Raw genomic sequence first — 12837 nt, forward strand, 5'->3', positions numbered from 1 at the left:
TATAAACATCTATGAGGTCACCCCTCAGCCTCCGACACTCCAGGGAAAACAGCCCCAGCCTGTTCAGCCTCTCCCTATAGCTCAGATCCTCCAACCCTGGCAACATCCTTGTAAATCCTTTCTGAACCCTTTCAAGTTTAACAATGAATTTTCTATATCAGGGAGACCAGAACTGCACGTAATATTCCAACAGTGGCCTAACCAATGTCCTGTACAACCACAACATGATCTCCTGACTCTATGCACTGACCAATAAAAGCAAGCATACCAAATGGTCTCTTCACCACCTGTCTAAATGTGACTCAGTCCAAGGAATTATGAACCTATATCCGAACACACGTCTCTTTGTTCGCCAACACTTCCCAGGGCCCTCCCATTCACTGTATACATGCTGCCCTGATTTGCCTCACCAAAATGCAGCACCTCACATTTATCTAAATTAAACTCCATCTGCCACTCCTTGGCCCATTTGCCCATCTGATCAAGGTCCCATTGTACTCCGAGATAACCTTCTTCACTGTCCAATACACCATCTGCAAACATATTAACCACATCTGCTATATTCTCATCTAAATCATTGATATAAATGACAAAAAGCAGTGGACCCCACAGCGATCCTAATGGCTCACTGCTGGTCGCAGGCCTCCAGTCTGAAGAGCAACCCTCCACCACCACCATGAGTCTTCTTCCATCAAACCAATTTTGTATCCAAATGGCTAGTCCTCCCTGGATTCTTTGTGATCTAACCTTACTAACCAGAATCTTTTCGACATCATCTCCAATGCTGTAAAAGTGTGGAGTTGGATAATGATTTGGATGAGTATTATGTCAAGTTTCACAATAATTTTCATCTTTTTTTGTTCCCACAGAATTGAACAAGATTACGTGGAAAAGACAATTTATGTGATATAGAAGTACTTCGGGATTATGGAAGAAACTTAGGGAAACACAGTGAATGCATATCTTCACTCAGGAGATCTGATAACAAATCCAAATTTTCAAACAAAAAAATACAAGAGAATGGACAGAATTTGATAATATTGCAAGAGCATGCAACATTACCGAGCTTCATGTATTAATCATGAAATGGAGGTAGCAATATCCAGCAGAAGAATACATATCCCAGGAACATTTATTGAGAACTTTCTACACTGTCAGAATCTTGTGATTAGACCGACTCATGACTAGAACTAATTCACGATAGAATTGTAAATGGAATTTCTAATTTTTCTCTTTTAGTTATGTGACTTTCAAAAGGGGAATCTCACATTGAAAAGAGCCATCCTGATAGTGGTAGAAGTTGAAATTTCAAAACAGTAGAAGAGAATCATGGGAACAGAAAGCTGACTTAAGCTCCAGATTCTTATCATACTTTGTCACCCAACGAAGTTACAAAAATCAGCACAAAACCCCTTCAAATCTTTCAAAAGTAAGAGTTAATGTTCCACATGTGGAGATAAAAATGACATAAACAGAAACAATGTCCAGTTTCTAATGCTCAGTGAAAACTTTGAAAGACACTGGGACATTTCCAGAGGATATGCAAATGTCAAAGACAACAGATGAAACATTGGAAAGAAAGAGGTTAATATCTACAGCAACCATCTTTAGAAGAAATCCAGAATATCAAGACATATCTTCATTAAAACACTTATCATTATAAACTGATGTGTCACCTGGGGAAGGTACAACTCAATTCTTCTGAGCTGCAAGAAATGGTTCATCTCAAGCAGTTTATGGTATTCCAGCTAACTTTAAACTTGGTACTGGGGTGAGTGATACTATTTTGTCTAAAAATATTCCTTGATGGAAGAGAATGAATTGAATAATCTTTTGACAGAGAACTATATGATGCAGATAGAGCACTGTTCATGATCAAAGGAATGCTGAGAGTCCTCATAAAATGCCTGTGCCAAGTCATTTCAAACCAAAGCTCTTCTGACTTGCAGCAGAAACACGTGCCTCACTCTTAAAATTCTACACCGTCTGGTGAAGAGCATAAAAAAACTGAGAAACCAAAAAGCAATGATCAAAGTAAATTTACTCAAAAAGAGGAAAACTTCAGAGGTCTCATAAGAGTATTCAAAGAACCTAAGAGAAAAAACACACCACTTGAGATTATTTGCATTGGTATCAGAGAACTTATCACAACTGACAGATCAAAAGACATCAAACGAATTTGTTCTGATATGATCGTCAATTACCCTTGATACTACAACCTTCTGGAATCAGTCATAGATTCTTGCTACAGATGTTTCAGCTGTTAGAAGGAGGACTGAAGCAATATTATCAGCTTCACTGTTTATGATTGAACCTGATAAAACGAGGCCATTAACCAAAAAAAAAGTCAAGAATGGAAAGACCACGTGTGGTACATCTCATTACAACATCACAAGGAACATTTCTTCTTTCAGAAACATGACTATTTTTTCTGTCCTGATTTCATCCTGTACAGGAGATAAATGTTCAAAGGGGACATCAATGCCAGAGAATATTCTCTGTAAAGAGTCTATAGGAAAGCAAGGTGTCACCAAGTTTCCAGTGTGGCAATAAACTCTCCCTGAGTACTTCATCCTCAAGTTGTAGACTTTGAACTCAACATGGCCATCAGTTATTTCTAAAGTCAGAGACTGTGATGGGGATGTTTGGGATAATCAGACACTTACATTCCTTTCTTAAACCAATCGTTTGAAGAAACTCAATAACCAGAAGCAAAGTTTGGGGGCGCTGTCACAAGACAATTAGGACCTGGAAAAGGGTTAACTGTCATAAGTAGATAAAGTCTACCATGGGATATAAATAATTGATCCCAGAAGAACTAATCAGTTTTCCAAGAGTTGCAGAGATTCTTTATTTGTTGTAACTGGATCCTAGCCAGTTTGTGAGTTATTCTTGATTTTAACAGCAAATACCTAAAGTAGTGACATGTGTTTACTCTTAAGTTGAGCCTGATGTCTTACAAGAGACAATCAAGTATCGCAGCTATAATATAACTAGCTACTAAGTGAGATGTAACAAACCTTTACTGTTTAAATAAAACAGAGTTACATCCGGCTGAAGATATCTTGTGGTCTTCCTTCCCTCCTTGGCAACATTATCTCGACTAAGTCCAATAAGGAGAATTGGTGGCAGTGAATTCACCCTCAACATGTGACATTGCAGGGAGCCAACATTATAGGATTGAGAAGACAGACTTAAGATGATCTGGGGATGGCAGTATTGGACTGGGGTGTACAAAGTTACAAATCACACAACACCAGGTTATAGTCCAGCAGGTTTAATTGGAAGCACTAGCTTTCAGAGCGCCGCTCCTTCATCAGGTGGCCATGGAGGACACAATTGTAAGACACAGAATTTATAGCAAAAAATTTACAGTGTGATGTGACTGAGATTATACATTGAAAAATACTTTGTTTGTTGAGTCTCTCATCTGTTAGAATGACCATGATAGTCTCACTTCTTTCATATGTAAGTCACAAGACTTTTTTAAAAGTTACATTCTCAGGTTAACTGTAACATTTGATGTCAGCCCAGATAAGATGTTGAGATGTTGAAGGTGTTAGCCCCCTGTGTTCCCTGTCTGTGCCATAATGTTTAGACTGATTCTAATTAAAAAGTGAGTTAACAGAGTCTTACATGGATTCATGCGGTTTTTGAGCAAAGTACAATGTAACTCTGCAAGTACAAATCCACCCCACAAATGTGTATGTGTGTGTGTGTGTATCTGGGGTAGGGGTTTGTGAGTGTCTGTGAGAGAGAGTGTATGTGGGTGTGTGAGTTTAAGATGAACAATGAAAGGCCAGGGGCAATAGGAGAAATCTTTGTTCTTACTCAGCATGGTTTAGGATCTGGAGTTCATTACCTAAGAACGTGGTTGAGGTAAAGTTTAATTCTGGCTTTCAAAAAAGGAATTGGATAATCATACAAAGAAAAAAATCATGGCTGCAGGAAAAGGCATGGGAATGGGATTAGCTGAGTGTCTCTTGGATGGAGCTGACATGGGCACATCAGACCGAATGGCCTCTTTGTGTTCCATAATCATTCTACAATCCTATGACAATGCTTATTTGATCACAGATGAATTGCAGGAGGATTGGATATTGGTGTCTCTAGTGGCCTTCTCTTCTTTCCTGTTTGTTTATTTTCTTACATTATTCGATTATTCAGCAAATATCCGTTCTTTCCCCATGAGGTGGAAGAGGTTTATTTCGATTAGGCGCGACATCCAGTTACATGCTGCTACCTCATTAAACGGAACCAGGTGAAGACAGTCAACATTACGAGTGGCCACCTGTTGTATGCTGAGTCTGGGTTAAATGAGTCACATTGTAAACATGCAGGATGCCTTCATTAGAGCACTTTAACAATCTATTTATATTTCTGCATTTACTATATGGGCAACCGTATCTCAGTAGATATATATGTAGAGGACATGATAAAGTCAGCAATCCACACCTCCTGAAGTGTTGTATTTGCTCCCTGTGGATATACACCATTAGAACTGAAGACCTTCATTTGACCCTTTGTGAATGTTAACATAGTGCCTTCAAGGGCTACCAACAGAGATATTCAATATTTGTCACCAACTGATTTTGTGCTTAATGTATTGGTCTGTTCCCAAGAAACTGTCATATAGTTACCCATCTCCATGAAAATTGGATTTGTGTCAGCTACATTTTGCTTTGACCATAGAATTAGCACATTCCAAATTTAATGAGCAACTCTATATCTTGTCAATTAGTTCAGGCTGTGCTGTGGTTTTATTTGAAGTCTGGAAGTACTAACTGGTTAGGGATTTCCAATACTGCTGAAGTGCCAGTGGTATTACAAAACCAGCTGATTTCTCCTGATCTTTTTAAAGCACAGCATGTCTCAGTCATTAATCGCAGCAATTACATTTAACTCATTTTACATAAGAAGTACACAGTTCGCACTATTCTACTGACTATCCATTAGCACTGAAGGAAACAAGATGCCTGAGCCAAACACTTGCGCATTTCTTAACTGTGTTAGCTTATTTATTTTAAATGCACCCTTTGCTACAATCATGAACTTGGTATCTTATAGAGTCGTAGAGTTGGTACAGCATGGAAACAGACCCTTTATTCCAACTTGTCCATGCTGACCAAATATCCTAAATTAATCTAATCCCATTTGCCAGCATTTAGCAAAATATGTTTGGAACACAGAGGAAGTTGATTGAGTCCAACACAGAAATACATTGCTGTTCTTTCAGTGTCACTGGGTCAAAATCTGAATTCCCCTCCCTCAGGGTATTGTGGGTTTACTTTAGCACATGGACTTCAGTGGATCAAGAAGGCAGCTCACCCCCACCTTCTCAAAGGTCAACTAGGGTCAGGCAATAAATACTGACCTAGTCAGTGACACCTTCATCCCATGAGTGAATAAATAAAAGGAAAATGCAGCGAACTCCCATTGAAAAATAAATGACATGCTCATAATCCCTTTACTAAAACTACTGTAATAACAATGTAGGCTTCAATATAATTTTAATGTCTTTATCCTGCAATAAAAGTTTAAGTTATCCCAAGCCTAAATCCTATTGCACTCTAAATCTAATGTGTAACCAGGGCCATTGGCAGGACTCAGGTATTTTTGGGGCTGCACTAGCCTTTTCAAAGCAGCTGTTTGGCTTTTGCTATGTTGGTGTATACATCCGAACTGTATGGATACGTGGAACACAAATCAATCCATTACCACAAACTGAAGGTACAAGAAGGAATTGAAAGTTATCAGTCATTGACGACCCTCTGGCATGTTGTGAGCACTGACACCAGTGACCTTTTTAAAGCTTTTTGACTTATCCTTAGACTGGTCCTTACCACAGTATTCCAGTGACTGAAATCATATACATTTACAAGTTTTAATTTTTCCTCTCTCCTCTGATTGGCTCTGCTCATGTGCAATCCATTGACAACTCAGGAGCCATTTATTCAGGCATTCACTCATACATTTTCTAATATCTTCATATTTTATTTTAGTTCTTAATTATTGTTATTGTCATAACTTTGAAGTTGCCTTGCACCCAAAAACTATGAAGAGCTTTTATTTCTTCTATTTATTCTATAGCATTCTAATCCCATTGTTATAAATCATAGCGTGACACTTCTGTCTTGTCTGCTAATTTCTCCATCACCTTCACTTCTCATGTTTTTAAAATCGGACCTAAATTAAGAAGCAAATTACTGCAGATACTGGAATAAGTACTGGAAACAAAAAAATGCTGAAGATCACAAGGGGTCAGGCAGCATCTATGGAGAGAAAGCAAGATAACATTTCAAGTCGTATCAAAAGGTGACCTTGGTCTCTCTCCATAGATGCTGCCTGACCTCTTGCAATCACCAGCAACTTTTGTTTTCTGACCTACATTAATGTCCCAGTTTTTATATTGACTATTTTTCCTTTTCAGTTGGTCTGATTTTCAACCTTGTCATATAATAGTCATAGGATCATAGAGTCCTACAGCACAGAGACAGGTCCTTTGACCCAAACTGGTCCATGCTGACCAAAATGTCCAGCCAAGTTAACCTCGTTTCCCTGCACTTGGCCCATATCCTTCTAATCCTTTCCTATCCATGTATTTGTCTAAATGCCTTTTAGATGTTGTTAATGTACCCGTCTCAACCACATCTGCTGGCTGCTCATTCCATATGTGTACCACCCTCTGTGTAAAATAGTTGCCCGTCAGGTTCCCCTTTTATTCTTTCCCCTCTAACCTTAAACTGATGCCCTCTAGTCCTTGAGTCCCCAAGCTTGGGAAAAAGACTGAGTGCATTCACCCTAACCATGCCTCTCATGATCTTATACACTTCTATAAGGTCCCCCCTCAGTCTCCTCCACTCTAAAGAAAAAAGATCCTAGCTTGTCCAACTGCTCCCTATCACTCAGACTGCCGAGTCCTGGCAACATCCCTGTAATTTTCTTCTGCACTCTTTCCAGTTTAAAACATCTTTCTTATAGCAAGTGACCAAAACTTCAAGTGTGGCCTCAATAATGTCCTGTATAACTGCAACAAAATGTCCCAACTTCTATACTCAATGCTGTGACTGATGAAGGCCAGTGTGTCAAAAGCCTTCTTCATTGCCCTGTCTACCTATGGCGCAACCTTTAAAGAACTGTGAACCTAAAGACCAAAGTCCCACTGTTCCACCACACTCCTTAAAGCCCCACCATTCACCATGAAATTCCCACCTTGATTTGACTTGCCAAAATGCAAGACCTCAACTTATCTATATTAAACTCCATTTGCCGTTTCTCTGCCCACTTCCCCGGCTGATCAAGGTCCTCCTGCAATTTCTGATAACCTTCCTCACTGTCCACGATACCTCCTATTTTAGTGTCATCAGCAAACTTACTAATCATACCTTGTACATTCTCATCCAAATCATTGATATAGATAACAAACAGTAATGGGCACAGTACTGACCCCTGAGGCACTCCACGAGTCACAGGCCTCCAGTCCAACAAGCATCCTTCCACTATTACCCTCTGCTTCCTAGCATCAGGCCAATGGTGTATCCAATTTGCCAGCTCCACCAACCTCCAGATTCCATGTGATCTAACCTTCCAGAGCAGCCTACCATGCGCAACCTTATCAATGTCCTTAGTGAAATCCATATAGACTACATCTACCACCCTGCCCTCATTAACCTTCCTGGCCCCTTCATCAAAGAACTCTAACAAAATTTGTGAGACATGATCTCCCACTCACAAAGCCATGCTGACTACTCCTAATCTAATCCTGTCTTTCTAAATCAATGTATATCTTATCCCTCAGAATCTTCTCAAGTAATTTGCCCACCATAGATGTTAAACTTACTGGGCTATAGTTCCCAGGTTTTTCTTTGCAGCCCTTCTATAATATGAGCTCAGCATTCACACCGTCCAGTCTTCCAGGACCTCACCCATGGCTAATGATGATGCAAGAATATCAGCCAAGGCCCCAACAATTTCTTCTCGAGCCTCTTGCAGTGTTCTTGGATATATCTGGTCAGGACCGGGAGATTTAACCACCTTCACACGTTCTAATACATTCAACACCTCTTATGCTGTGATATGGACTCTCCCCAAGATAGCATCACTAACATCTCCACGTTTCCATGTCTTCATGTCTTTCTCCACAGTAAACACAGAGGAGAAATATTCATTCAGGACCTCGCCCATCTCCTGCGGTTCTACACACACATGTCCACTTTGGTCCTTGAGGGGCCCTATTCTCTCTCTAGTTATTCTTTTTCCTTTAATATTCTTAAAGACCATCTTTGGCTTCACCCTAATCTTCTTAGCCAAGCCTATTTTCTGCCTCTTTTTCGCCCTCCTGATTTCCTTCTTCAGTAAACTCCTGTAATCCCTATATACCTCCAGGAATTCATTTGATCCCAACTGCCTCTACTTGAGCCATACTTCCTCCTCAATATCTTGTCATCCAGGGTTCCCTATTCCTGTCAGCCTTGCCTTTCACCCTCACAGGAACATATAGAACTCTAGCTACCTCACTGTTAAAGGCCTTCCCCTTCCCAGATGTCCCTTTGCCTGTAAACAACCTACTCCAATCAAACCCTGCAAGCTGATGTCTAATTCCATCAAAATTTGCCTTGGCCCAGTTTAGAACTTGGACCTAATATTTCCTACTTCCATGATGCTCCATACATTTAGCTCACTCGTGCAATTCATTTGGTTTTAAACTCCAAGCTTGTGAAATAAAGAAAGAAAGAAACATTTCTAGCCACATACAACAAACAGATCCATCATTCTGCAAGAAATGAGAGCTTCTTAACTAAACATTTATTTACAATTCATCCTCACATGTACTTTTTGGATCTGAAACCTAAAATTATCAGATCAAATTGCTCAGACAAAAGTAGAAAATATTTACATTTCAAGTTTGTTTCCTTTGATATCGGTCCTTATAAGTACAGAACTGAAATGTTCAACAATTCTGCATGGTAGCATATGTTCCTTGTTTAACTTAATTACTAAAGTTTTGATTTAACTCTTTCCATTAATCTGGTCTAAGGTTCCTTTGATTTTAGATTCCATCTTCATATTGGTGTCATTCCAAATGCACGAGGAAAGGAATAAATTCCACAAAAATTTGTTTTTTAACTGCACTGTACATATGTCAGTATTTACATGAAGATTGGAGGCCACTAAATAGGATTTGTAAGTTTGGAGGGGTTGAGTTGTGTGCTCAATGCTGACACATTATCAAGGATCACACGTCAGTGATTGCATAGTGGCTTTAATCTTTACTTTGATTCAAATCTCTGGGGAGCTTTGTGGGTGGGCAATCCTGAGAATTTAAATCAATTCACTGAATGGACTAATTTTTTACTTGTTTCTGAAAAGTAAAGCTTTTTTTGTCAAATTTAGTTGAGGGGATATTACCTTTGCCGACTGGGCCAGCATGTATTGTCCATCCTAGTTGCTTTTTGAGAATGATTTGGAGGTGGTGTGGACAAAGTTAAAAATCACACAACACCAGGTTATAGACCAACAGGTTTATTTGGAAGCACTAGCTTTCGGAGCGCTGCTCCTTCATCAGGTGGTTGCAGACGGAGCTAGTGCTCTAGCAAATCTCCCTGCCAGTATATTAGTCCCCGTCCAATTCAGATGCAATCCGTTCTTCTTGTACAGGTCACTTCTACCCAGAAGAGATTCCAATGATCCAAAAATGTGAATCCTTCTCCCATACACCAGCTCCTGAGCCATGTATTCATCTGCTCTATCCTCCTATTCCTGCCCTCACTAGCTCGTAGCACTGGGAGTAATCCAGATATTACTACCCTTGAGGACCTCATTTTTAAATTTCTGTCTAACTCTCTGTAATCTCCCTTCAGAATATCAACCTTTTCCCTTCCTATGTTGTTGGTTCCAATGTGGACAATGACCTCCTGCTGGGCCCTCTCCCCTTCGAGAACATTCTGCACCCTCTCTGAGACATCCTTGATCCTGGCACCAGGGAGGCAATACACCATTCTGATTTTTCGTTGCTGGTCACAGAAACGTCTGTCTGTGCCTCGGACTAGAGAGTTCCCAAACACAATCGATCTCTTGGAACCCGACATACTCCTCATTGCATTAGAGCCAGTCTCAATACCAGAAACTTGGCTGTTCGTGCTAAGTTCCCCAGAGAATCCATCACCCCCTACATTTTCCAAAACAGCATACCTGTTTGAAATGGGGATAGCCACAGAAGACTCCTGCGCTACCTGCCTATCTCTCTTACCTTTCCTGGAGGTAACCCATCTATGAGACTGTGTCTGAGACTTTTTTCCCTTCTTATGACTGCCATCTATCACACTCCCTTGCTGTTTGCCTCTGATTATCACTCCAACCATTTCATTTGCAACCAACAATATCCATTGTAGATATAACCCTCAGTAACACATAAACTCTCCCAAAACTCCCACTCCAACAAGAAGAGCATATCACTCTATTAAAGGCCATTTTTGCTTCTTCCAATCTGCAGACCCAGAAAATAGCCGTCTTATTCCCCTACAAAACACTGCTCCAGGCTACCTTAATACTTATGGCTTATATGTTTAAGTTTATTTAAGAGACATTAGATAAGATTAGATTAAATTAGATTAGGTTAGATTATATTAGATTAGATTACTTACAGTGTGGAAACAGGCCCTTCGGCCCAACAAGTCCACACCGACCTACCGAAGTGCACCCACCCAGACCCATTCCCCTACATATCTCAATAAAACATATAATCAAGAAAGAACCAACTTTATTCACTACTGCAGGCCACACTTAAAACTATTTACTTATCTGTCTCTGTGCTGTGACCACTCCCAAGCAGGTTCCTCCAAGATCAGTTGTGAATTTCACTGTTTGGTAATTTTCCCAGACACACTCTGATGTCCACCGATATATGAATTCAACAACAAAGGCAGTAACTGCTAACTGTTTCACACAGAGGGTGGTACGTGTATGGAATGAGCTGCCAGAGGACGTGGTGGAGGCTGGTACAATTACAGCATTTAAAAGGCATCTGGATGGGTATATGAATAGGAAGGGTTTGGAGGGATATGGGCCAGATGCTGTCAAATGGGACTAGATTAGGTTATGATATCTGTTCGGCATGGACAAGTTGGACCAAAGGGTCTGTTTCCATGCTGTACATCTCTATGACTCTAAATGCCACTGTAGAGATATAAAGCATGGTGACACCAAATCACCAAGGAACTATTAGACGAGATGACTAAAAGCTCGGTTAAAGCGGTTGACTTAAGGAGCACCTTAAAGGATGAAATGACTTACCGAGGTAGAGATGGAGGGAGGGAGATTCGATTCCAGCCCCGGGCACTGTCAATGTCGAGTTTGTACATTCTCCCCGTGTCTGCGTGGGTTTCCTCCGGGTGCTCCGGTTTCCTCCCACAGTCCAAAGATGTGCAGGCCAGGTGAATTGGCCATGCTAAGTTGCCCTTAGTATTAGGTGTATTAGTTGGAGGGAAATTAGTCTGGGGTGGGTTATTCTTTGGAGGGTTGGTGTGGACATGTTGGGCCAAAGGGCCTGTTTCCACACTGTAGGAAATCTAATCTAATCAGGCCAGGATTTGATAAGGACACAGCTCTCGGAGGGTTGTGGGGTCGGAGGGTATGACACAGATAGGGAGGGTCAAGGCTATGAAGGGATTTGACAAAAAGGATGAGAATGTTAACATCAGGACACTGCAGGAGAAACGTTCAGATTTTGTCAAACATCTGATATGTGAGGTAGGATGGAGTTGACTGAAGAATATCTGACTGTTGCTGAGAGAAAAGATTTCCATTTGAGTTCCATCCACTCAATCAGTGGCACCAGCAAGAGAATTATCCTACTCAGAATGGCAAGGTCCTTCAGTTCACATCTGATGATGCAAGTGGTTAGTTCCAATCCACTTGGAGACAGATTCCTGGGGACTCTGAATGAGGACTCAATGCCTCATGTTGCACTGGCAAGTGGTGAATGAGATTCAATCTTTATAAGGAGTGTGTGAGGGTTCCACTGTACAGACAAATGCTCTCAAGTCAGTAGCAGTCTCCCAATCACAGTCACCTCTGGACAACTGACCGAAGAAACCAATATCCCCCACATCTGGAAGAGAAGCTTGTTCCCCATTCTCTATTCCCCATTCCCAATTCCCCGTTTCCCATTCCCTGGCTTTGTCCAAGATACAGCAGAGTCAGATCCTGCACAAGCTCATGTACCACAAAGGTTCAGCACAGGTAAAATATTGCCATTAAAATGTTGTACATTTTCACTCTCTTATGCAGTAAATACAGAAAAACCTCACACTCCACGTTGCAGTTATTGTTTCTATTTGAACAGGAATGATGCAGCGAGCAGTGATTTGTTTTGATGGATTTAAGGAAGGAACTTCATCATCAGGAGTTGGTACAACCAGGTTTTTCATCATCAACCACTTCCTCTTTTAGTACAAAGACTTGGGGTCGATCATTTTCCTGAAATGTGTCTCTTGTGTGGTTCTCTTTGCAGTATATCCTGTTAACACTCTGCACAGAGCAACCTAGAGAGCCTCATTACTGCCTAACTGTTGAGGTCATTCTTTCTGCATGACAGGTCTCGGCTCAGTATAGTCCCTAACTCTTTATTTTGACTTGGCGTACACTGTATGCGAGTTTCAGTCCTATCCCAGGAGATCTGGCCATAAGCTCAGATGCCAATTCAATACAATAATGAAAAACTGGCCCGTTTTCAGAGCTGTCATTGTTCATGAGAGATGCTAAAAGTAAGTCCCTTTCAACTTATTTTGTCAATTCAGGTTCCTATCAAAGACCCCAAGGAAATGTTGGGTGAAGAGC

At 40.7% G+C, this 12837-nt stretch overlaps 1 protein-coding gene and 1 long non-coding RNA gene across 5 annotated transcripts in view; one reads left to right on the forward strand and one right to left on the reverse strand.

Moving 5' to 3' along the window:
* LOC140463286 (uncharacterized) overlaps positions 1-3373 on the forward strand; it is a 38132-nt gene extending 34759 nt beyond the window's left edge. For both annotated transcript variants that reach the window (XR_011954653.1, XR_011954654.1), the window contains exon 3: positions 870-3373. This is a non-coding gene — a long non-coding RNA (uncharacterized lncRNA). The remainder of the gene's footprint in view (positions 1-869) is intronic.
* rbm20 (RNA binding motif protein 20) overlaps positions 1-12837 on the reverse strand; it is a 246384-nt gene that overhangs the window by 10675 nt on the left and 222872 nt on the right. The gene's annotated exons all lie outside the window — the stretch shown is intronic.

This window comes from Chiloscyllium punctatum, chromosome 38 (assembly GCF_047496795.1).
Source record: "Chiloscyllium punctatum isolate Juve2018m chromosome 38, sChiPun1.3, whole genome shotgun sequence".
NCBI lineage: Eukaryota > Metazoa > Chordata > Chondrichthyes > Orectolobiformes > Hemiscylliidae > Chiloscyllium > Chiloscyllium punctatum.